Source organism: Solanum lycopersicum, chromosome 9 (assembly GCF_036512215.1).
Source record: "Solanum lycopersicum chromosome 9, SLM_r2.1".
NCBI classification, from domain to species: Eukaryota; Viridiplantae; Streptophyta; class Magnoliopsida; order Solanales; family Solanaceae; genus Solanum; species Solanum lycopersicum.
The window spans coordinates 37,657,599-37,685,391 of record NC_090808.1 but is presented as its reverse complement, the minus strand read 5'-3'; the positions used below and the strand labels follow the sequence as shown (position 1 = coordinate 37,685,391).

Sequence of the window (27,793 nt, the reverse complement as noted above, 5' to 3'; positions counted from 1 at the left end):
ATTGAAGGGTGGCAAACCAAATAACTTAGCTACGGGAAAATGCAATACTTACAAAACATGTGTTACAAGCTCTTCCTATCCATCTACTTTCTGGAGTAACTCCTCCAACTAATATTCTTAAGCAAATCCAAATGCCTATGGCTGATTTTTTTCTTGGGGTGGAATAGTGATTTATGGGAGGTAGGGAGATGGAGCTTGAGCAGACTGTTGGAGCACGCACCAACCAGTCAGGAATCGAAAATCCTAGCTACAGAAATTTCCCCTCTCCTGAACCTACAAGATCATGCGGTGTGGAAACTCAACACCCATGGAGGCTTTAACTTCTCATAAGCTTTGGAAGATATTAGGAAAAAAGGGCTAAGAATAACTTAAACTCCCTTTTATTGCATTAGAACATTGCATTTAAATCTTCCTTCTTATTATAGATAGCCCTTAGGTCTAAATTCCCTACAAACTATAAGCTTACTAACTTTGGCATTGAGCCATCAAATTGTGTTTGCTATTTTGACAGGTCAGGAAAGAATTGCATTGAACACGTCTTCAACTCAGGGAACCTTGAAGCCCAAGTCTTGAGTAGTTTTGCAGCCACTGCAGGAATGCTTCCAGACCATTTTTCTCTGCAGGTACTGCTGCAACAATGGTGGACTGCCAGGCAAAAAAATGCAGCCCACAAATTTCTCATGCAAGCCACCCTAATATTCATTTGTTGGAACATATGAAAGAACAGATGTGCAGCCAAATATTGAGGCAAAACAACCAACATAAGCCGGGTCAAGTATGCCATATACAAGGACAACTACAAGATACTTAGCACTTCTTTCCCACAAGTTAAATGGCCGGAAAAACTGATAGATTTACTCAAAATGAGTTACAGAAGTGTGCATGACGTCAAGGTGAACACGGTGACATGGATTAGACCTAAAGATCAGTGGATAAAAGTGAACACTGATGGCAGTGCAATCACTAATCAAGGCAGGCTTGACTCCCAATTGGTTGTGGATTGGATCTTAAAGAAGGTTGTCCCTCAATGGAGCATTATCATACAGTTGAGAAGCCTACAAAACCTAATTTCTCAAACCCAGAACTTCAAGTGCTTATATGTATTCGGAGAAGCTAGTTGTGTGGCTGATGCACTATCAAAAAATAGCCACAAGACAACTACTCCACAGGTTTACCTAAATAGCCAAAAAATGCCTAAGGAAGCATACTAATACTTTCACCTTGATCTGTTGCAGATGCCTAGCTTAAGAAGGAGGAAGACCAAAAGGATTAAGGAACCTCCTTTTTTATTCTTATATCTTTTCAACATAGCTATGATTTAAGTTATAGCTACTTTGGATAGGTTAGTTTAGTTTATGGACTTTCTTGTAAAGGGAGAGTCTCCTTAGTTTATGTGTTCTAGACACTTTGTATTTAGATGGGTCCTCTCCTTAAATGCTTAGAATTTCAATTCATATTTTGTGTAAGGGATAGAGTTTCGTTCCTTTAGGAAGTGGACTCCGAACCATCTTAGGTATGAGGTAAGGTTTATGCCCCCTCCTTGTATTTTGTTTTTGTTATTAATGATAAAGCCTAGGGTGTTTCCCAGCCCCTACCCCTCCAAGGGTTATTTAACTAAAAAAATCAAAATACAAAAACCCAAACATTATATACTAAACAATGGATTTTAAAACTCAAATGCTAAACCGTGAACCATTTTTTAAAAAAATTCCTACACCCTTACCTTGCACCCTAAGTCCAAAAAGAAACAGCTAAGTTCAAAATACAAAAACCATGTCAATAGACACTATACCATTGATTTTAAACCTCAAATCCTAAACAACAAACCCAAAAACATTAAAAAAAAACCTAATTATAACCCTATCTCTAACCCAAACCCTAACCCTAACCTTAACACTATTCCTAACCCTAAACCATTAATCTAAAACCCCAAAATAAAAATACCAAATCCCAAAAGTAAAACATTAAATTATAGATTTTAAATCAAAAATTCTTAACCCAAAAATAAAACCTAAAAAAATACTAAACCCTAACCCTTACTAACATGAACCATAACCCCAACCATATCCTTAACCCAAACCCTATACCCTAAACCCTTAACCGAAAGACCACAAGACTAAATACCTAACATTGAACTCTAAACCATAGGTATTACAGCTCAAGTTTTTAACTGGAACCCTTAAATCTAAAGAAAAAAACATAAATCCTAACCCTATACAAAACCTTAATTTTAACCCTTACCCTAAACAATTAACCCAAAACCCCAAGCCCAAAATACTAAAAATCCAAATTATTTCTCACTAACTTAACTTTAAAAAATAAACACTCCCTAATATTACAATTCACACTGGCGAGTAACAGATAGTAACGACTAGTTCAGAAATGCCAATCATGGCACGTGAGCAACCGATCGCGAATCTCAAACTACAGGACCAGCCCTATAAAGGGTGCTTGGAGGAAAGAAACCCATCTTTACTTAATTCCTCCCTCTAATTTATCGAATATCTTCGGGAAATTGAAATCTCAAGGCATGATGAACAGTGAAGTTTCTCAGAGGGAAGAAGATGGGAACAATAACAATATTCCTTTAGAGTCAATTAGGTGTAATAAGGAGTTAGTCATTTAAATCTACATCATAATCAATATTTGAGAAACACTGAAGTTTTAATTTAATGAAATGAAAGTGAAATTTTTGGTAACATCCCAACTGATGTTCACGAAGTGAAAATGCAAAATTGATCAACTGCCTAGTGAAATGGAGAAGAAACTATTTCTAGGATTGATTCTTAAGGGGAAGATGTTGACCTGACAACAATATCAAGTGAGATAGACCTAAAAATTGGTGGTAAACAAATGCTAGTTGTCAAAAGGGAAGTCGAGTGAACAATGTGTCAGGCAATGCTTATGTAAAGAAGAATATTGACCAAGGAATGACCAACATTAATACATCTAATGGTACAATCCATGATGGTAATCAGAAGGAGAATGGTTAACAGGTGAATAACGAAAATAGCACTGAAGATGGAACTCGTAGAAATGATACTATGGATGCAAATATAGTCTCTAGCTGCCACATAATTAGGCCTTAGACCTTGAACATCATACTATCAAAGTGGATATTTAATCGAACTCCTTATTAGCATTGAATACTAAAGATGCAAATGCTCAAAGTCAAGGCCATCAAAGACCACCGAAGGAGCAAGCAATGGAGGTAGATCAAACAGGTAATGGTAGAAACTATTACTCCAATATCAATTATATATGTAATGAAGTTAAAACTTGCAATGAGCATGAAAATTCCATGGAAAGTCAGCTAGTAGGATTAGAATACAGGAACAGGGGGAGCTCAACATCCAAAAGTAATACCATCAAGAAAGTGATTACTATAAGAAAGTTAATACCAACGCAGTCTTTGAGGGAAAAACTAGTAGTCAACGTATGGGGAAAATGACTAAAGGTAATAAGAAACAATGAGAGCAAAACAAGATCATTCAGGAAAGGATCCAATAACGAAACCAACAGGATGATCACCAAGATAACAGTAGGCAAACTCTCTATTATAGAGAATTTCAGAAGATTTCCAGCAATTTTGAGAGAAGAGGTCATAACATTAAAAATGTAAACCAAAATGTTCCTAACCCAAATACAAGTTCTTTCAATAGAAATAACAATATCCCAGTTACCAAGCAAGATAAGGTTAAGGAACCTGCTCCTTATATTGTGATCCAAATGTTGGTTGCAAGATTGAAACACATACATGCAGCACAGGCTCCAACTGTAGTGCTGAAAACCACTCCCAACCAAACTACCAAGAAAGGACAACATGCTGTGGTCTTTGATATGTATGATTACATGCATACTTTGACTGTGGACTGTAAGTATACATTAGTTTGGAAATTTAGTACTACCATGCCTAAATTGGAGCTTATAAGGAGGAGTTTTATCCAACAAACTCAACTATGTGGGGGGGTGGGGTGAATGCTAAACCTGTATTTATTTATTTACAAAATGAGTTGAATTTCATTATCATATGGATTTAACAAATGTTGAATATTGAAGGAAAATTGATGAGGATACAATGTCGGACCCCTTATTTAAATCCTAAGGAGGATACCCCTATTGTTCCTCTGTGGATCTTGCTACCTGGACTACCATGGCATTGTTTCAAAAAACCTTTTCTTGCTCCCTTGTTTGAATAAGTCTTTAATGTTCTATACCTATACGTTGCCTCTATTAAAAGTTCTAGGGCTGGAATGGGCAAAGTAAAGATGCAAACAGATTTTACCAAGCCTAGACCTATACATGGCTTAATAGGACTACATCCGGAAGATGACACCATTTGAATATGGTAGCCTGTGGAATATGAGAATGTTCTTCCATATTGTGAATATTGTAGATATCAGAGGCATGAGATTTATGAATGTAAATCCAAAATGAGACATGAGGAGTATATACAAAGAATGAAAAAAGAAGGTGAGAAGAAAAAAATTAAAGAGTCCTACAAAACAAAAGAACAAAATGATAGGAATGCAAAAGCAAGGTAAGTATATAGCAACAACAACAAAAAGTCGAAGAAAACAATAGGCAAAGGAAAACAGAACAACAAAAAGAGGAGGAATGGCAGACACAACAAAGGAAAAATACAAGAAAACATGAGCACGCAATTTCCAAGACTATATGGAAACCTACTACTACAAACAAGACTACAAAGGATAATCTCTAAGAAGGTATAGCTATTACTTCTCAACAATCAACTTTTACTAATGTGGAATTGCAGGAAGACCACAATGCACAAAGAGAGGACAGAGGAAGAAGAGATAAAAAAAGTGGTATAACTAACAAGGTAGAAAAGAAAAGAGAACACTTCAAGTAAGAAAAGCATCCGAAGAAAAAGGATAGCAATAACAGGAATGCAGATTACTCAAGACATGAAACAAATTAGGAAAACAACTCGATACAAGAAAATCAAAACAAGGAACAGGTGGGAAGCAGAACAGACCATCAAAAACTATAGCAGCAGAAGGAAGGTATAAATAACAATTCTGGTATCATAGTTGAGAACCCTATAATTAGTTAATTGAATATTCCTATTAGCAAGTTGGTTGTATCTCATAAAGGTATGGAAGGGGGATGTAAGTAGATAAATTATAACATGCAGAAAGGGGTAACCAAAGGAGGAACCTACCTCATGATCGGCATGAGGAGGTTTACAATGACCAAATCATTGTTGTAGAGACCATAGTAATTAGAAAAAACAACAAAAGGAGAACACTCAAAGAAGACAGGAAAAGGAGACCCAAAAAAACAATAATCATACTACCAACAAGGAAGGTCATAAGGGCATACAAAGTAGGGACACTGAAAACTTGAAATCCCAAAATAAGAAGGTGGAAAACGATGCTACTAAATATAATATAGAAATTACTCCTCAGAGCAAAAACAAACCTAGCAAACAAAAGGAGATGCTGCTAAAGAAGACTCAATAAATTACAAGAGTTGGATCAGGAAAACCAACAGGAAAGGAGTTTTAATTCTTGTATGGAGTTAGAGGTTGAGGACAATAAGCATGGTCAATACAACAATTTTTATATGACTAAAAAAGTAATACCTCCCCCAAAGCACTACCAGATAAAGAATATGGCAAGTGTTATGTCAATACTGTCCTTCTAATAGATGAGTATGAGGTTAGAAATTCAGAGGATAAGATAAAAGAAATGATAAATATGGACATGAAACTGATGATGATGATTACATTAGTGATGCTTTGATAAGAGCATTTAGTCCTCAAATGATCAAGATTTGGCAGAGGAGATTCAACAAGTGACCCAAAATCAAGGCTTATCTCCAAAAAGATTTAAATAGGAAAAATTTCACTTCCAAAAACAAGACAATAAAACTTTCACTGCTGGCAGACCAAACACAAGCATTTTCTCGTCTAGAGTTACCTAATTATTAGTACAATAATTTGGAATGTGAGGGGGATCAACTCTCAGGGAGTCATGGAGAGTATTTAAATGTTTAAGAAAATATATCCCTTAGCCATTATTGCTATTTTTGATCCTTTTGCAGATAGTAAAATGTTATGAGTTACAGGAATTAGCTAGCTATGGACAATGCAATAACTAATTTCAATGGTAAAATATGGCTTTTTTGGAATAGTGGATGCTGACTATGTGGTGAAAGATCAAGATGAACAGCAAATTGAATGTCACGTCAACCACAATGAGCTTTAAGAACAATTCAACCATGGCATTTCTCTATGCAAAATGTAAAGAGTATCATAAAAGACCTCTTTGGGATAAAATGCTCCAGTAAGCACCAATTGAGGACAAACCTTGGTGCTTAGTGGGGGATTATAATGTTATAGAGAAAGTTATAAAAGCTCCCCCGACCTATACCCGAAACCTCAACTACACACTCCAACTTCACGGGTGTATCATTACCCACATAAATTATATTTTTATCTATTTTATACCCACCTATGTGCTGACCTCAACATATAAAAAGAATAAGTCAAGCTGCGTGATTCCACGCACCCACAGTACAAACTCCCGTTTCTTCTTTTTCTCCCTTTTCTTACTTTTCCCCCATTTCTCCCTAATCAAAAATAAGAATAAAGAAAGAAACAAAATTTGTAAAACTTTTTTTTCTTCTCCTTCTCCACTTTTGTTTATCATCAAATGATTCTGCATCATCAAAAGTAACAGCATTTACATCAGATCATTCTGCATTGTTAAGTGATATCATAAAAATGTTAGTTACTTATCCCTTAGTTTTGAGTTTCTGATTTATCCTTGGGTTTCTCTAAGATTCATCAAACTAAGAGCATAATTCTCTGAAAACTTATGTGTGGCTTATGATTATAGTGTAAGGTGTCCATTTACCCTAGATTATACCACATTTTTCATAAAATTTGCTTTTTCCTTTCTCGTCTAAGTTGCGTAATCTTGTATTCTGCTCGTCTTAGTATAATATTCATCAATTGTTCTATTTATAGTTTCTTATTATTATGGTCATTGGAAAGCCGCGAATATACTTTTTTGTTGTATTTTGTGCATATATTATGTTCATAGGACGCTAAGTATTGTGTTATAACTTGTTCATTTTCTACTATGTTGTATAATGTTCGTCTTTAAGTAACTTTCTATATTTTGGATTTCCCTCAAACTAGAGTAGATATTTAATTACTACTCTGTTTTATTAATTGTCTTCAGGTGAGTGATGAGTGGATTTATTTTGCTTACTCTAAGGTGGTACCATGGTGGTGTTTGAATTGAGTAGTGGGGAACCAATATATAATGGTTGAAAGTTAAAGAATTTTTGAATGTTGATGTCGATAAAATTTCATATTTTGAGTTGAAAGGATATATTAGAGAATTGGGGTATTTTAAAACTTTCACCTTTAGTATTAAAGCACCTAACTATGGAATTTGGGTAGATGTTGATAATGATAAGGATATATTAGACATTATGTGTTTCTTGGAAGATTGGGATGAAATGGAAGTACATGTTAGGAATTTGGTTGATGAGGCAATTGTGAGGCCCATGTTATTAGAATATGGTAGTCGTGTGGACATGGGAGAATCTAGTGTTGCTTTTAATGCAATGCCTAATGAATGTCAAAACTATATCTTTTGGGGTAGGTGAAGAACATTTAATTAATGAAGACCCTGTTGCTTCAACCTCACATACTACTATATCTCCTTTCAATACTCATACTGCAGATAGGGCTACAGTTAATGATTAGATGTTGGTCCTGCTGGACCAGATTTATCAGAAGAAGAAGTTTTGGGTTCTTATTATTCAACTGAGGATAGTGTTGAGTCTGAATTTGAATTAGTTGTAGATGATGATGAGGAAGATTAAGGTAGTGATGTGCATGATGACGTTAGGGAGTAAGGGCTGAAAATAAAAATTTTAAAAGGAGGAAAAAAAGGGAAAGAGTAATAGCTGACAATTAAAAGGTACCACTAGGTGAAGCTAGACCAGATCTATCTTTTGACGAAATTGGAAAAGGTAAATTAACTCATAAAGGAAGGCTAGGAGGAGATGAGCCTTATTTTGGAAGTTGGGATGAGGGCAATTTTGAGTTAGATGAAGATGAGTGTTGAAATTATGAGGAACATGAATCTGGTAGCCAAAGAAAGGTATAGTTGTAAAGAAAGAGGAGTTCAATACCTCATTAAACCAGTCATGATCCTATAGCAAAGAAAATTGTGTGGAAATTTGGTGTGTTCTTTAAGGATGGGAAAGAATTTATATGAGCAATAACTAAATATGCAGTTAGAAAAGGTTTCAAGTGGACAATTGGGTAAATGAGTCAAAGAATGTTAAAGTTTAATGAAAATATGGTTTTCCATGGCTTTTGTATGGATGTATTTACAAGAAAACAAACAATTTAATGTTAAAAACCTAAAATCCAAAACATAATTCCAACAAGAAAACAAGATTAATTGTGCAATGCAAAATTTTTATCTGAAGCCTTTAGAGAAAGAATAAGAGACTAACCAAACATAAGAGTCTTCAAGTTGCAGGAGTTTATTAGGAAAATATTTAAACATCAAGTTGATAGGACTACTGTGAAGATCAAGAGCTAGAGTGGTGAAATATATAATGGGTGATCATGTTGTGGAATTTGGAAGGATACTTAACTACAAGGATGAGGTGTCGAAGAATAATCAAGGGAGCAATTGTGTTGTAAAAGTTTGTGAACCTAATGCAGAAGGCAAATCAATATGTCAGAGTTTTCACATTTGTTTTGATGTTTTAAAGAAGGCATAGAAACATTTTAGCAAGTGCATAGTCTTAGATGGTTGTTTTCTTAAAGGGTTTGTAAAAGGCTATTGTTAGTTGTTGTGGCCAGGGATGGTAACAATCAGATGCTGCCACTTTCTTACGCAGTAGTGGAAGATTATAACAATCACACATGCACCATGTTTTTAAAGTGCATAAGGGATTATTAGGGAAATGGAGATTGTGAAGGTCTCACATTTATTATAAACATGCAAAAGGTATGTGAAGTTATCTTTAGTAATTTTCAATTTTTAAATGTCATTAAAATGTGACCTAATCATCATCTATTTCAGGGAATGTCAATATAAATTACAAATGTACCACCTAAGTGTGAACATAGAATGTGTGGTAGGCACATATTATCTAATTGGGCTAAGGATTGGAGAGGTCTTCAATGAAGACAACAATTTTGGAAGATAGCTAAGAGTAAATTTGAGTTTCAATTAAGATATAACATAGAGAAGATAAAGTTGTAAGGTCCAGATCAAATAATGGATAACTTAATGTACTACAACATTAATTTTGGTGAAATGTTTACTTCAATACTTTAGTAAAGTGTGACTCCGTAGACAACAACATGTCTAAGTGTTTTGATTCATGGATCTTTGTTGCTAGACACAAGACCATAATTAATATGCTTGAGTAAATAAGATTGAACATAATGACAAGAATAAGAAGTTTAAGGGAGTTTCCTAGTACTTGGAAGTGTAATTTCTCTCTAATGTTTTTGAAGGTTTTAGAGGAGAACATCAGTAGGTCTATGGAATGTATCATTGAATTAAATAGAGCTGCTGGATTTGAAGTGAAAGAAGGGCTTTGTCAACACAAAGTTGATATTATTAGGAGAACCTGTAGTTGTAGGGTGTGGCAATTATGGGGCATAATGTGCACATGATATAGCTGCATTATACTTTAAGATGTTTTATCTTTATGAATATATAGACAACTGCTATAGAAAGGAAACTTACTTGAAAACTTATGCCACTATTATTGAACAATTCACAAACATAATAATGTGGCATGTTTCAGCTAACCCCACTGTTAAGCCACCTGAAATAAAAAACATGCTTTTAAGGCCACCTAAGGGTAGAAGGGATTGGAGAAACTATATCTAGGAAGCTTCCTCGAACTGGACTTGAAAATACATTAAGTTTATGTTGTTTGAGAGGACATAAAAAATGAGGGTATCGTCAATGAAAAGGTGTTGGATCATCAACAAGAAATAGTGCACCAACCCCTACTACATCAACAAGGGCTGAACCAACAGGTTCAGGCAGGGGAAAAGGCAAACCAAAGGTAATATTTGAACTTTTTTTAGTTTTTCTTACTTTATAACTTATTTTTTTTGTTTTATGAATAGAAAACACCATCAGAATCTGAACCTTAAGTAACAAGGGGAAGAGGAAAACCAAAAAAAAATCATCATTGGAACCTAGTGCACCTCCCCTACCTACTGCACATACTGATTATCTTGAATCCTATTCCGCTTCTCCTACTCATCATGCATAATCTTCAATAGTTGGTACTTATAAAAGAGGAAGAGGTAGGGGTAGGTAACACACATCTCAAGATAAAAGACCTAGAATCATGGGAATGGGTATGTTCAAAGATGCAAATGGCTTCAATGTCATGAATCCGAGTCTTTAATTTAGCTTAAAAGAATAATACTAGTTTAATTAAAAAAAATAAAAAGATGTATATAGCCCTAATTTTGCTATAGCCTGGCATGCCAAGTAGTAAAATATACTCTACTGGACAATCAAGAGTAAAAAGATCATCTATTGTAACTGGTCACATTGTTTATCAACCAAACAATACAACTAAGCTGAAATGGAATGGCAAAGTAGAAATCTCAACAAGAAAGCTTCATGATCTTAGAGAGAAGCAAATAAATAAGATAATGGGAAGTAGTTCAAGTCAAATAACACCTCTTCAAATTAAAGATGCCATGAAAATTGTAGTGATGTTGATGTATTTAGCACTTTTTCGTTATTGACCTGCTATTTTGGATTTTTGTTCGTAGATTTTGCCTTATGTGAGGCCTTATGAATGTGAATTTTGTTTTGGTAAATTTTTCCTTGTGTGAGTCATTATCTTGTTAAACTTTTTCATATGTGAGGCCCCTATGAATGAATGTTTATATTGTGTTTTAAAAATGTTTTTCTGTTGTCTATCATAGTGTATTGGCGTTATTCAGGTATGGTAACATATGCTGTGTTAGTTATGTGTGTCCTATGAAGTGTTGCATACTAATTGAAGATTCAATTGACATCATAGATATATGAGATCTGTACGTACAAAATGACACACATACATTGACAATCTTACTTAAACACAAAATAACAAATGTAAGAGAACTCCAAATATGTTGCACTTTAACTACGGGTTACTGATTAACATAACAACAATACATAAGAGTTCCAACTATCCTGCACTTTAACTACTGGTTGCTAATGAACACAACAACAACACAAATCAAAATATAAAAAACTATCTTCCTATTGAACCTTCTATTGAGTCTCCTCTCCGATAAAAAATTAGAGTTCCTTCAATTGTAAATATAGACCTGTCTAATACGTAATTATGGCACCAACTCATTGATTTTATTCGCTAATCTTGGAAGGATAAAACTTTATTTTGTATCCACTTCTGCTTTGATCCTCCATTGAAAAAATTTAAAACTTTTAGACTGAAAATGATCCAAATAGATAAATTAGCATCTTCAAAATAAAATGTAGCAAAACTACAAAAGAAAAAAGAAAGACATCATAGCATAAGCAAGACAAAAATCTTCTTCCATGATTTAATTTCGACAAAAAAGTTTGCAAATTCAGCAAAATTCATTGTTTGCATCTCACTACAACTTTGAGCATTGTGTATGATTCATCCATAAAAAGCATATTCATGTTTTCATTTGCCATTTTGGATGAATTTAGAGAAAACTCAAATTTTAAATTTGAAACCTAAATAAGAAATTAGATCATATTACAAACCCTAAATTAAAGATTTGAAGTACAGTTGAGCATTAACAGCTAAACCCTACTTGATTTTGAGTGGAATTCGTGAATTTTTAACTAATGAAACAAGTATTGGGGTAAGAAGAATTAATGGGTATTTAAAAGTGGTGAAGAAGAACGTTGGAGAATGAGGAAATGTTTCGTCAAATTATGCTTCAAACGCACATAGAGGCGGTGACAAAACCTCCTCTAACCGGTTAGCACTTAGGTGGGTAGAAAATAGATAAAAATATAGTTTAGGTGGGTAATGGGACACTAGTGAAGTTGGAGTGTGTAGTTGGGAATTCGGGTATAGGTTGGGAGAGCTTTTGATCATTTTCTCTAATCATATCACTTCCCCAGAGGAAAAACTAAGTGAAATTCCTTACAATATCAAGAAGAGCCTGGACTTCATTGCCATTATAGAAGCATGTGGTCTGCTGGACATGAGATTTAGTGGCCAAAAGTACACTTGGTCTAATAATAGAGGCATCAACCAAAGGATCTGGAAAAGTCTTGACAAAGGGTTGATAAATTATAACTGGCTAGAAAATATGCCTCAAACTACCATCACATAACTTCCTTCTACTAGTTCTTTTCATTGTCCATTGTTATTGGAGATCATTAACAATGAGAGGAACCATACCATGTATTTCAAACTCCTTAATTGTTGGGTTGTTAGGCTTAACATTTTGGGAATTGTGAAAACATGTTGGGAAAGGGAGGTGAATGGAAATAGTATGTGGAGATCTCACCATAAGATGAAAAGGTTCTCTAATACTCAGAGTAAGTGGTACAAAAAGGGATTTGGGGATATCTTCAAGAAAGTTAGAAATTTTGAAGGAAGAATGAAATATGTTGAGGAAAATTTGATTCAAAACAATAGTTGTACCAACAGAGAAAGTCTTCATTAAATTAATGCCCTGTATATTAAATACCTCAAGTTGGAGGATGCTATTATGAAATAGAAATCTCAGTTTCACTGGTTCAAGGAAGGGGATACTAAATCTAAATTCATCCATTCCTTGATGAGGTTTAGAAGGAGAAGGCTATTCATTCATAGAATCCACGATAAAGAGGAATGGATTCAAGGAGATGAGTACATAGGAAAGGCTGCCTGTGATTACTTTTAAGAGTTGTTTACATGGGAGAGCAAAAGTATCAATGAGAAAAACCTAGAGTGCATCACTAAAATGGTTAATCAAGAGAAAAATGACAGACTTACTCCTCAACCTAGTATGAATAAACTACAAGAAGTGGTATTTTCTATAAACTCCAATTTTGCTGCATGGCCTGATAGTATAAATGTGTATTTCTTTCAAAAAAGTTGTAACGTTATCAATCAAGACTTGATGGAGGTGGTGCTACATTTTTTCTGTGACCAAGAGGTCGCCAAGAACTTTTCTCATTCTTGTATAGTACTACTAACCAATATGAATACCCATAAAAACCTGAAAGAGTTAAGGCCTATTAGTTTGAGAAATTTCATTAATAAAGTAATCTCCAAACTGTTGAGTACAAGATTAAGTCCTATTCGCCCTAACTTGATCACTCTCAACCAGTCTTGTTTTGTTAAGGGTAGATGTATAACTGAAAATATCATGGTGGCTCAAGAAATCACTCATAAGATAAAAAGTCAAACATAGGTAGCAATGTTATTATCAAGCTTTAAATTGCTATGGCCTATGACAGAGTTTCTTAGGTTTATATTTGCTTTGTATTATGGAAGATGGGTTTTTAGGGGAAAATTAATTTATATGGTGCGAAGAATCATTGATAATAATTGCTTCTTTATCATTATTAATAGAAGAGGATTTGGCTTTTTCCAATAGTCTAGTTGCCTCAAGCTAGGAGACCCCTTTTTCCCTGACCTATTTATCTACGGTGCAGAAATTCTTTCAAGATATTTAAATAGTCTCCATATTCATCAAGAATACCATGTCTTTGTCATGGAAAGAAGGGGACCCCATGTGAACCATTTCAGTTTTGAAGATGACACCATATTTTTTACTTTAGGAAGGGTTAAACATCTCCAACTCACCATGTAGACTCTCAGACCATATGAAAATGCTTCTGTCCAATTGATTAATTTTGAGAAAAGTCACTTTATGGTCCATCAAAATGTGTTTGACAGCACAAAGGATATAATTAAAAGGATCACCGATTTCATACAGAATTAGGGTACTACTACTTATGTGGGATGTCCACTCTTTGTGAGTAGGTCAAGGATTTCATACTTTACTAACCTTGTCTCTAAGGTTATTTACAGGATTAAAGGGAGGTAAACCAATCAACTAACCTATGGAGGCAACGCTGTGTTGATTAAGCATGTTCTTCAAGCGTTGGCCATTCATTTAATTTTAGTTATCACCCCTTGCCACTGCACTTAAGCAAATACAAATGTTTATTGCAGACATCTTCTGGGGATGGAAGAGTGAAAAAAAGAAGTATATTTGTGCCTCCTGGAAGAACCTCAGCTATCTTTTTGAGGAAGGACGGGTGGGAATGAAAAATTCTAAAGGATGTGTTCTTAGATTTCCAGTATAAACTGTGGTAGACGTTAAGAGATAAGCACACACTGTAGGGAGAATTAACCAAAGCCAAATACTCCCAAAGATCAAATACCAGCTACATGAAATGGGACTTTGGAGAGTTACTGAATCGGAAACAAATGATACATAATAGGTGTTATGTTTAGTAACACATCCAATGGTTGCTGAACTCAGGGAATTGCTGTTTTTAGTAGGATAATTGGACCGTGGATGCTCATTTTCCTCGGTTTTCTAACAGCAGCCATTGGTTTGACGACAAGAAAAAGATTAATTTTTGATAGAAGGCCAGTGGAACTATCAAATGTTGTTTGAAAAGGCACCACGTAGTCAGCTATCTACTATCTTAGTAATACTTGTGCCTCAACATCACACCTCAGACCAAGCTTATTGGAAATTCAATTCTAATGGCATGTGCACTTGATCTTGAGTTTGGAACAAAATCAGGGATAAAACACCCAAACATCAATTCGTTGATCTCATTTAACACTAGCACACACCATTTAAAGCTTTTTCCTCCTTTGGAGAGCTTTAAAGGGGAAGTTACCTACTAATAAGAAGCTAACTAATTTTTTTTTAGAACTTTCTAGTTGTTATATTTGCAGGAACAGGGCATGATTAGATACAATAAACCACAATCAACCATATCTTTAACAATGGTGAATTACCTAGGGAGGTATGGAGATGTTTTGCAAATAAAAAAGTGGTGGAAGTTGATCACCTTATATTGAGGCAACTTATAACTTAATGATGGTCAATGAAACACAAAAGTGAAGCACATAAACTCATCCTCCAGACTTCCCCAATACTCATTTGCTGGAATCTATTGAAACATATATGTGAATGTAATTATGGAGCCAAAACACATAATGGTACCAAAGTCAGGCATGCAATTTACAATTATAATAATAATCTTATAAACTTTTTTTTTCCTCAGGTTAGTTATCCCCCTACTTGGTGTGGAATAACTAACTAGCTGAAAGATGTATCCATGTGATAAAGGTGTAGAAGATATCCTTTACAAGACCAGCTTATGAATGGATCAAAGTAAATCCAGATGGAAGAGCTCTAGCCAAACCGGGAAACATAGGGGCAGGAGGCATTTTAAGGGATCATGATGGAAATCTTATCCTTGCAGTTACCTAACCCCTCGAAGTGGTACAAACAATCAGGAAGAAATAGGAGTACCCATCTTAGCTATGTCATGGGCACTAGATCTAGGAAACATGAACATCATTTTGGAAATGGACTCCATGCGAACTGTCAACTGGATGCACAAAAAAACTACTTGTAAATGGAGAATATGCAAGCAGATGAACAGATTGAGAGCCCTCATAGATCAAGTTAAGGAAATCAAAAGCACTCATATTTTTAGGGAAGCATACTGGGTAGCTGATGCATTGTAAAAATATACCCACAAAATCACTTGTCCGAAAATCTGTTAGACAAGTCAAGAGTTACCTGAAGAGGCAAAGTCTTACTTTCAGTTAGACTTAATGAAGAGTCCAAGATTTAAAAGGAAAAAGACAAAGAAAATCAAAGAACCTCTTTAAACATTTTAATAGCTTTTCAACTTAACAATAATCCACAATATAACTTCTTTGAATAGTTTAAGTTAGGTTGCTTAATTTTTGAGATGTAAGGGAAGAGCCTCTCTAATTAATGCTTACTATATTCTATGTATTGGTAGTCCTCTCTTTTAGGTATATAGTATTTTTGGATTCATCTAATTGTAAGGTGAGGGTAAGATTTCTTTAGGAAATTGAACCCAAGCCATCATAGGTCTAGAGGTATGGTCTATGTCCCCCTCTTTATGCATAATTGTTGTAAAATTGTAGGGCCTGGGGTGGTACTAAGACCCTACCACTCTAAGGATATTAAAATTAAAAAATATCCCAAAATACCAAATATTAAACATTACACCACAAGGCTTTAACAATAAATCCTAAACCCGAAAACCTTAAACCTAAAAAACCCCTAAAACCCTATACCTAACATGACCCCTAGCCCTAACCCCATACTTTACCTAACCTTAAACCCTAAATCCAAAGCACTAAATACCAAAACCCTAACATTTAACGCTAAACAATAGATATTCAAACTCAAATCCTTAAACCCAAACCCTAAAACCTAAAAATAACATAAACCCTAACCCTACAAAAAATCCTAAACCCAAAACTCAAAATACAAAAAACCAAACACTAAACACTAAACAATTGATATTAAATCTTAAATCCTAAAACCTAATCCCAAAAACCTTAAAAAACCAAAACCAAAATCGTAATCTTAAACCTAATCCTAACTATAAACCATATTCTTGAAATCCTAAGCCTAAAGTATCAAAACCCAAATATTAATACGAAACCATCAATTTTAAACTTCAAATGCAAAACCCTGAATCATAAAACCTTAAAAAAACCTACACCCTAACCCTAATCCTCACCGTAATCCTAACCCCAATCCTAACCCTAAATTTATCCTTAGTTCTAACCCTAAGCCCTATACCCTAAACACAAAGCCAAAGATACCAAAACCGTAATTGTAAACACTAAACCATAGATATAACAAATCAAATTCTTATCCTAAAAACTTAAAAACAACCTAACCCCTAACACTACCCTTAAATTAACAATTACCCTAACCCTACCACAAACCCTAAACACTAAGCCCAAAATACACAAATTTAAACAATTAATACTAATCCATTGATATTAAATTTCAAAATATGCAATCTAATTCCAAAAAACTAAAAGAACTCAAAACCCTAATCCTATCCCTAACCCTAACCTTAATCCCAACAATAACTCTAAACCATATACCCAAAACCCTAAACCCAAAATACCAAAACCCAAACATTAAATACTAAACAACATATTTTAGAACTCAAATGCTAAACCCTGAAACACTTATAAAACAAAATCTACACGCTAACCCTACACTATAAGTCCAAAAAAAAATCTAACTCCAAAATACGAAAAACCATACATTAAAACTAGACCATAGATATTAAACCCTCAATCAAAAAAAACAAAACCCTACAACCTCAAAAAAAAATCTAAATCCTAACCATAACTCTAACCGATACCCTAACCCTAACCCTAACCCTAAACTATTAACTCAAAAACCCATATTTAAAATACCAGAACCCAAGCATAAACACTAAGCCATAGATTGTAAATCAAAAATCCTAAACCCAAAAACCAAACCTAAAAAAACACTAAACACTAACCCTTACCCAATCACTAACACAAACCTTAACCCTAATCAAACCTTTAACCCAAACCCAAGACCCTAAACCATTAATCAAAAGACCAAAAGACTAAAACTCTAACATTTAACACTAAACCATAGGTATTACTACTCAAAAATATTACCCAAACCCTTAAACATAAAAAACAACGTGAATCCTAACCCTAGCCCTAAACCATTAAAACAAAACCCAAAGCCAAAAATACAAAGCCCAAATATTATACACTAAGGGCCCGTTTGGATTAGCTTAATAAAAGCAGCTTTTAAAAAGTACTTTTAAAAGTGCTGAAACTTATTTTTAAAATAAGAAGTTATGCGTTTGGATAAAAATGCAAAAGATGTTATGTCAAACGTGAAAAGGGAAAAATTGAAGAAGGAAATGATAGGGTTATATTGGTAATTTGGAGATCGTATAAAAATATTAAGAGCAAAAACATAAAAATGTGGTCAACTTAAAATAGCTTATAATCTAAAAAAGAAGCACCGGTATCCCAGCTTTTAAATTTTGGCTTAAAATAAGTTATTTTTTAACTTAAAATAAGTTATTTTGAGTATTGCCAAACAGCTAAATATGTCAAAAACCATCTTTTAAGTCAGTTTGACAAGCTTTTAAGCTGAGCCAAACAGGCTCTAAACCATAGATATTAATCAAAAAATCTTAAACCCCAAAACCTAAAACCTAGAAAAAACGTAAACCCTAACCCTAATATTATTTGTAAGACTAATCCTAACCCTATCTTTAACCCTAATACAAAACCCAAAGGACAAAATACGAAAACCTTAATAATAAACACTAAACCATAGATATTACAACTCAAATAACCCAAAATCCTAAAACGTAACCCTTACCATAACATTAACCGAAACACTAACCCTACCATATACCCTTAATCCAAAGCCCAAAATACCAAAAGCCAAATCTTAAAAACAAAAAAACATATATATACTAAAACCTCAAATTCTAAACTTTGAATCATAAAACATAAAAAAAGCTTAATCCAAAATAGAAAAACCTAGACATTAAACAATAGACCATAGATTTTATACTTCAAATCCTAAACACCCAACCCTAAAACCTTAAAAAACTAAATCCTAACCCTAACTTTATCCCAAAACCTAACCCTAATACTAAAACCCAAGCCCAAAATACCAAGTTCTCTCACTAATTTATCTCTCTAAAATAGTTTCTAACGTTACGATTCACAGGCATTACTAATGGTTACTAATGGCTAGCTTAAAAACATCAATTATGGTGTATGAGCCGCCGACGGCGAATCTCTGACTGCCAGACTAGCCTCAGAAGGGGCGCCTGTAGAAAAGAAACCCATTTGTACTTAATACCTCATCTTATTTATCAACTCTGGCAAATTAAAAGATCATGGCGAGACGAACATTAAAGGTTCTTGGAGGGAAGAATATTGGAAAACATCAATATTCTTATGTATTTAATCATGTGTCATAAGGAATCTAGTCAATTAAAGCTACATCATAATCAATTGTCGATAAATATTGAAGAATCAATAGGAAAAAATGAATGTGAGAAGTTTGGGAACATTGTGACTAAAGTTCACAAAGGTAAAATGATAAATCAATCAACTTCCCTGCGAAATCTAGAAGAAGTAGTTATTGGGATTGATTCACAAGGGGCAGATGTTCACCTTACAACAATATCAAGTGAAATAGACCCAAAAATCAGTAGTTACAAGAACACTAGTGGTCAAAAGGACAGTCGAATGCACACTATTAGCGACGAAGCTTATACAATTAATTGTACATTCCATGAAGGTAATCAAAAAGAGAATCGTGAACTGGTGAACAAGGAAAAGAGAAATAAAAAAGTAAATCACAACAATGAGACTATAGATGCAAGCTTAACCTCCACGCTGCCTCATAACAAGGTCTTAGCTAGTGAACATGACAGTTTTGTAAGCTCCTCATTCGCATTCAATCTTAAAGCTGGAGATGTGCAACAACAAAACCATCAAGAACTTTCATCGAGCAATCAAGGGAGGCAAATCAACCAGGTAACTGTACTAACTATAACTCTATTCACAATTATATTAATAAGGATGTTAGCAATATCCATGATAATGAAAATTCCATGGGAAAGTCAGCTGGTAGGAGTAGAATACATGAACAAGGGGAGGGCAATAACCAAATAAAATACAAACAGGAAAGGGATTAGTATGATAAAGCCAATCCCAATGCAGTCTTAGAAGGTAATATTAGTTGTCAAGGTATTGGGAAAATGGCTAAAAGTGATAAGAAACAATGGGAGCAAACCAAAACCATTGAGGAAAGGAATCAAGATCTAAACCAGTAGGACGATCAACAGGATAACAATAGTCAAAATCAATATTATAGAGAGTTTCCTAAGTTTTGTAGCAATGGTTAGAGAAGAGGTCATAATGTTCAGAATGCCAACCAAGATGTTCCTAACCCAAATACTATTTTTTTTAATAGCAGTAAGATTATCCTTGTTACAAAATAGGATCAGGTTTAGAAACCTACTTCTTATATTGATACCCAAACTCTAGCTACAAGATTGAGGCACATACATGTTGATCAAGCTCTTACTGTCGTGTAGAGAACCACTCCAAAAAGAACTACCAAGCAGGGGAAGCCTTCTGTGATCTTTGATATGTATGATTACGTGGACACTTTGACTGTGGACTGTAAGTACACCTTAATTGGGAAATTTAGTACTACCATGCCTAAAGTGGAGCTGATAAGGAATAGTTTTATACAACAAACGCAATGAAGTGAGGGGTCAATATAACACATTATAATGCAAAACATGTGGTTATTGACAAAAAAATGAGTTGGACTACAACACTGTATAGACTCAACAAACGTTGACCATTGAAGGAAACTTGATTAGAATACAATCATGGACACCTTTCTTTAAACCTGAGGAAGAGACTCCTATTATGCCTTTCTGGATTTTTATTCCTGGATTACCATGGAACTACTATAACAAACCTTTCCTTACTCCATTGTTTGAATCTCTTGGTAAAGTTCTTTACCTAGATACTGCTTCTATAAAAAGGTGTACGAAAGGAATGGTCAAAGTTAAAATGCAAATAGATTTGACTAAGCCTTGACCTAAACATGTTTGGATAGGATTCAACCATGAAGTTGATACCATTGGATTCTTGCAACTTGTGGAATATCAGAATGTTCCCCATATTGTTAATATTGTAAACATCAGGAAAATGACATTGATAAATGTAAATGTAAATTGAGGGATGAATAGTACAAATAAATGAAAGAAAAATAAGGGGAGAAAAGGAACAAAAACAAAGACTAAAACAAAGTAAAGGAAAAAGAAGATAGACAAAATAAAAGAAAAGAAAATAGAGAGCAGCAACAAAAATAAGATATAGATAATAACAAGAAAAGATATGAAGTATAGCAAAAGGAGGAGGAATCGCAAACTCAAAAAAAGAAAAATACAAGACAACAAGAGCAAGAAACTTCAACGACTGAACGGAGATCTACTGCCTTAAACGTGATTACGAATAAAGATCACCAAGCTGGTATAAAAACTAATTCTCATCATTTATCTTTTAATAATTTTGAAGTGCAGGAGGATCATAATGCATCAGGAGGGGATAAAGGAAAGAAAGATAAAAGAATAGGAGATTAACAAAACAAGGAGATAAAAGAAAACACTGCAACAACAAAGGAAAAGAGCAGAAGTCAAGGAATTCAAATCAAAGAGCAGATGAGAAAAAGGGCAGACCAACATAAACAACAACAAAATAAGGAAGGGACATATAACAATCCAGGTATCATAGCTGAGAACCTTACTAATGCTGAACTAGATATCTATCATCGTTAATAAGTTGGTTTTAGTTGTTCGAGGTAAGGAAGAGAGTGATCATGAGAACACTACTAATATGTAGAATGGGGTAACCAAAGGTGGGGACATACCTCATGATGGGCTTGTGGAGGATTATATAGACCAAAACTCTGATTATAGATATTACATTAGTAGGAAAAAACAACAGAAGCAAATGTACCAAAAGAAAAGGAAAAGGAGCAACATAGGGATAGCAAACTTATAATAAAAAAGGAAGTGGACACAGAAATTAGGAAGGCAAAAAATAAAGAAAACAAGAAAAAGGAAATGGAAATAAGTAGTAAAAAGATATTGTAGAAAATACCAATATAATTAAAAACAAGTCAAGCAAGCAGAAAAGGGATGCAGCTAAGAGAATACTCAATAAGCAACAAGAGGAAAACCAGGTAAACCATGAGGAAGAGAGTGTGAACTAAAGTAAGGAGGCGGGGGTTGAAAACAAACATCAAGGTCAAATCAATAATACATATCAAACTAGAATATTAACACCAATAAAGATTATGGCAAATACCAAGTCAATACTGCCCTTCTAATTGATGAATAAAGTTATCAATTGAGAGGATAAGGTTGAAAGAAATTATCAATATGGGCATGAAATTGATGATGATGATGAGGATAGTGATGATCTAATAAGAGCATTTAGCCCTTAAATGACAAGTATTTTGAGGAGGAAGTTCAACAAGTGACACCACATCAAGGTTTATCTCCAAGAAGATTGAACCATGAGAAGTTTCATTACCAAAAATAAGACATTAAAACTGTCACTGCTGGCAGACCAAATACATGACTTTTCTCCTTTAGAGTTTCCCAATGATTAGTAAAAAATTTTGGAATGTGAGAGGTATCAACACTCAGTGAGTCATTGAAAGAATCAGAATTTTCATAAAATGTATCACATTGCCATTATTTCTATTCTTGAGCCTTTTGCAGATAGTAGTAGTGTCATGATCATTAAAAATCATCTAGCCATAAATAATGATATAGCAAATTGTAATGGTAAATCTTTATGTTTTGGAATAAAGATGTAGACTGTGTGGTGAAGGATCAGGATAATATGATTTCAGCCACAATGATCTTCAAAAGAATTTCACCATGGCTTTTGTCTATGACAAATGTAAAGAGTATCTGAGACCTCTATGGGATAAAATTCTCCTTCAAGCTAAGGTTGAGTACAGACCCTGGTGCTCAAGGGGTGACTATAATTATATAACCTCCACTAAGGAAATATTAGGGGGAATCCCTTACAATATCAGGAAAACCCTTGATTTCATTGCCATCATATAATCTTGTTGGCTGATTAACATAGGCTTCAATGGTCAAAAATACACTTGCTCCAATAATAGGGGCATTAAATAGAGGACGTGAAAAGGCTTGACAGAGGTTTGATAAGTGATAATTTGCTAGAAACTATGCCTCAAACCACTATCACCCACGTTCCTTCCCCTAGTTTGGATCGTTTTCATTTGTTGTTGGAGATCGCTAACAATGAATGGAGATATACCAAATATTTCAAATTCCTTAACTATTGGGTGGATAGCCGTAACTTTTTTAGGAATTGTGAAATTATTTTGAGATAGGGAGGTGAATGTAAATAGTATGTGTAGATTTCACCAAAAAATGATTAAAAAAAGGCTCTTTAATACTGAGTAAGTGGTCCAAAGAGGAATTTTGGGACATTTTAAACACAGTTAGAGAGTTTGAAGGAAAAGTTTTAGAGGCTGAAGAGAAGTTGATTCAAAACAATAGTGTTACCAACAGAGAGAATCTTCATGAATATAATGCCAAATACATTAGATATCTCAAGTTCGAAAGTACTATAAGAAACAGAAATCTCAGCTCCATAGGTTCAAAGTAGGGGATACTAACTCTAAATTCTTACATTCCTAGATAAGGGGTAGAAGGACAAGTCTTCTCATTCACATGATCCATGAAAATGAGTAGTGGATTCATGGAGATGAGAACATAGGTAAGGCTGAATGTGAATACTTTCAAGAGTTGTTTACAGGGGAGAGTAATGTTTTCAATGAGACAAAGCTAGAATGCATCCCTAGAATAGTTACTCAAGAATATAATGACAGACTTACTTATCAACTTACTATGAATGATATTCAACAAGTGGTCTTCCCTATGAACCATAACTAGTCATCAGGGCCTGATGGTACAAATGGTTACTTTTTTCAAAAATGTTGGCACAATATCAATCAATGCTTGATGGAAGTGGTATTATCTTTTTTTAGTTTCCATGATATCCCGAGTATTTTTCTCAATCTTGTATTGTTCTTCTACCCAAAGTGAATAATCCCAACAAACTGAAGGAGTTCAGGCCTATTAGTTTGAGCAACTTCATTAGCAAAATCATTTCCAAATTGTTGAGTAGGAAATTGAGTTCTATTCTTTCTAGCTTGAACTCTCTCTACTAGTATTGTTTCTTAAAGGGTAGAAGTATAACTGAAAACATCATGTTCTCTCAAGAAATCACCCATCGGATGAAAAATCTTAACACAGGTAGCAATGTCATTATCAAACTTGACATGGCTAAGGCCTATGACATAGTCTTATGGGATTACATTTCCTTGGTCTTAAGGAAGATGGGTTTTGAGGAAAGTTTCATTGATATGGTTTGGAGAATAATGGCTAATAATTGGTAATCTATCATAATTAATAGAAGATTAATAGGGTTTTCCAATCTTCTAGGGGCCTCAAACAAGGTGACCCCCACTCTCCTTCCCTATTTATTTTAGGTGGTGAGATGCTTTCAAAATCCTTAAATGGTCTCCATAATCATCATGACTATCATGGATTTTTCATGGAAAGGAGGTCCCCCAAAGTGAATCATTTGAGTTTTGAAGATGACACCATCCTGTTTACTTCAGGAATGGCTAAGTCACTTAAACTCATCATACAGACTATAAGAACCTATGAAGATACTTCTGGCCAAATGATGAACAGTGAGAAATGACACTTCATGGTTCATAAAATTTTTTTTGACACATAAAAAGGTTGAATTAAAAGGATCACTTGGTTTAAACAAAAGCAAAGGGTAACTGATTACACGGTATGTCCTCTCTTTGTGGGTATGCCCAGGATTTCATATTTTTGTGACCTTATTTCAAAAGTTTTTTGCAGGATTTAAGTGTGGCAAGCCAAGCAATAAAACTATGGTGGAAGAGTTAGGTTTATTAAACATGTTATTCAAGCCTTAACCACTCATTTAATATTAATTGTCACCCCCCTGCTACTGTAATTAAGCAAATACAAATGCTGATGGAAGACTTCTTCTGGGGATGGATGATTGACAAAAAGAAGTATCATTGGTCTTCCTGGAGGAACCTTTGCTATTCAATTAATGAATGAGGGGTGGGAATGAAAAATCTTAAGAATGGGTTCTTAGATTTCCAATATAAGTAGTAGTGGAACATTATAGCTAAGCACATACTAGGGGGAGAATTCATCAAGGTCAAATACTTCCAAAGATCAAATCCTAACTGCAAGAAATGGGACTTTGGGGATTCACTGAATTGGAAACATATGATTCATAACAGGAGTAAGGTGGAGCAACACATTCATTAGTAGGTGAACTTAGGGAACTGCTTTTTTCGTGGGACAGCTGGACTGCGGAAGAACATCTTGTTAAATTTTCTAACAATAGCTACAGGCTTGACAACAAGAATAGACCTGATTTTCAGGTAGAAGGCCACTGGAATTATCAAATGTTAGGTCAATAGGAACCCCCTAGCCAACTTGCCACTATCCTAGCAATTTCAATTCCACAGCATCAATATTCTGACAAAGCTTATTGGAAAATAAATTCCAATGTCATGTTCACATGTGCTTTAACTTGGAATGAAATTAGGGAGAAAATACCCAAGGATAAACTTAGTCTCTCATTTGGAAAAGGAATATACCATTTAAAGCCTCCATTATTCATTGGAAAGAATTAAAAATAAAGCTTCCTAATAATGAGAGGTTAACAAAATTTTGTTTAGAACCTTCTATGTATTTTATTTACAGGAACAGGAAAGGATTAGATACCATCAACTATATCTTTAACAACGCAAAAATTTCTAGCGAGATCTGGAGATGGTTTGCAAAATCAAGCAGGGGTAGAAATTGATCACAGCTTAATGAGGCAAATATTAACTCAAGGGTGGTCAAAGAAGTACAATAATGAAAACTCATAAGCTCATCCTCTACACCTTACCAATACTTATCTTCTTGAATCTATGGAAACATAGAGGTTATTGTAAATATGTAGGCAAAACCCCTAATGGCACAAGGGTAAGGTATGCAATTTATAGTGATAATTATAAACTTATAAAATATGTTTTTCCTAAGGTTAGCTAGCCACCTACATGGATTGGAATAATCCAATTAGCAGAAAGATGTATCCATTTGAAAAAGGTATAGAAGATAGCCTAGAAAAGACCACCTGATCAATGGAGCAAAGTTCATACAAATGAAAGTTCAATTGATAATAAGGCAAGATAGGGAGAGGGGTATAATTAGAGATTATTAAGGCAATATGATATTAGCATTTATCTCACCCTTAAAAATTGGTACCAACAATCAAGCTAACTAAGAGCAGCTTTTTTTGGTATATCTTGTGCTTTGGAACTAGACAGATTGAAGGGTCTCATAGCTCACATTCATGAATTCAAATGTACTCATATTTAAAGGGAAACTAATTGGGTAGCTGATGCATTGTCCAAACATAACCACAATATTGCTTTTCTAGAAATTTACTGTACTAATCAAGAGTGAACTAGGGAGGCAAAGGTCTATTTTGAATTGTACTTAATGGAGATGACAAGCTTCAGAAGAAAGAAAATATAAAAACATCAAAGAACCTATTTAAATATTCTACTAACATTTCAGCTAAGCTATAATTCCCAATATATATTTTTTTTAATAGTTGAAGCTAGATTGTTTAATTCCCAAATATTAAACACTAAACCATAGATTTTAAATTAGAAATCTTAAACCCCAAGACCTAAAACCTAAAAAAAAAACTTACCCTATATGTAACACTAACCCTAACTTTATCCTTAACCTTAACCTAAAACACAAAAAAAAAAACATTAACATTAAACAGTAATCCATAGATATTACAACTAAAACAACCCTAAACTCAAAAACTTAAAATAACAACCTAAAAACCGAACCCTTACCCTAACATTAACCCAAACACTAACCCTACCATAAACCCTAAACCCAAAGTCCAAAATACCAAACCCCAAATCTTAAAAAGAAATCAATAGATTTTAAAATTCGAATGCTAAACCTTGAATCATAAAACCTAAAATATCCTTAATATGAAATAAAAAACCCAGACATTAACGTTAAACCATACATTTTAAACCTCATATCTTCAACAACAAACCCTAAAACCTAAAAACCCTAACCCTTACCCTAACCCAAATCCTAACCCTATCCTTAACCCTAACCCTAAACATAAATCATTAACCTAAAACCCCAATCTCAAAATACGAACCCAAATATTGAACAATTAACCATGTATTTTAAACAAAAAATCCTAAACTCCAAAACCTAAAACCTAAAATAATACTAAACTCTACCCTAACCCTATCCTTAACCCTAACCCTAAACCCTAAATATTAAAACCAAAGCACAAAATACTGAAACCATATCATTGAACACTAAACCATTGATATTATAACTCAAACCCTTAACCCAAACCCTAAAAAATAAAAACAATAGAAACCCTAACCCTACTATAAATCCTAAACCCCATGCACAAAATATGAAAAACCAAACATTAAATACTAAACCATTGATATTAAACCTCAAATCCTAAAAACTAAACCCAAAAAAACATTAAATATTAAACCATGGATTTTAAACCCTAAGCCCAAAATACCAAATCGCAAACATTAAATATTAAACCATGGATTTTAAAGCTCAAATGCAAAACCCTGAACCATAAACCTATAAAATACCTACTCCCTAACCCTAACCCTAATCCTAATCCTTAACCCTAAACCCTATGTCCAAAAAAAACACTAAGTCCAAAAAAAATGAAAAACCAAACATTAAACACTGAACCATAGATTTTTAAATAACCACAAACTCTAAAACCTAAAAATAACTAAACCCTATCCCTTACCCTAATCCTAATCCAAACCATAAATCATTAACCCAAAAGAGTAGGCCCAAAAAACCAAAATCCAAACATTAAACACTAAACCATAGATCTTAAACCAAAAATCCTAAACCCCAAAACCGAAAACGTACAAAAAATTTTAAAAAATAAACCCTATCCGTAATATAAAATCAAACCCTAACCCTATACTTAACCTTATCCTAAACCCTAAAAATTAAAT

The 27,793-nt window shown here is 34.1% G+C and overlaps 1 pseudogene; it reads left to right on the top strand.

Annotated features, from left to right (window-relative positions):
* Nucleotides 1-27,793, top strand: part of LOC138338143 (nucleoside diphosphate kinase 1-like) — an 88,214-nt pseudogene that overhangs the window by 37,108 nt on the left and 23,313 nt on the right.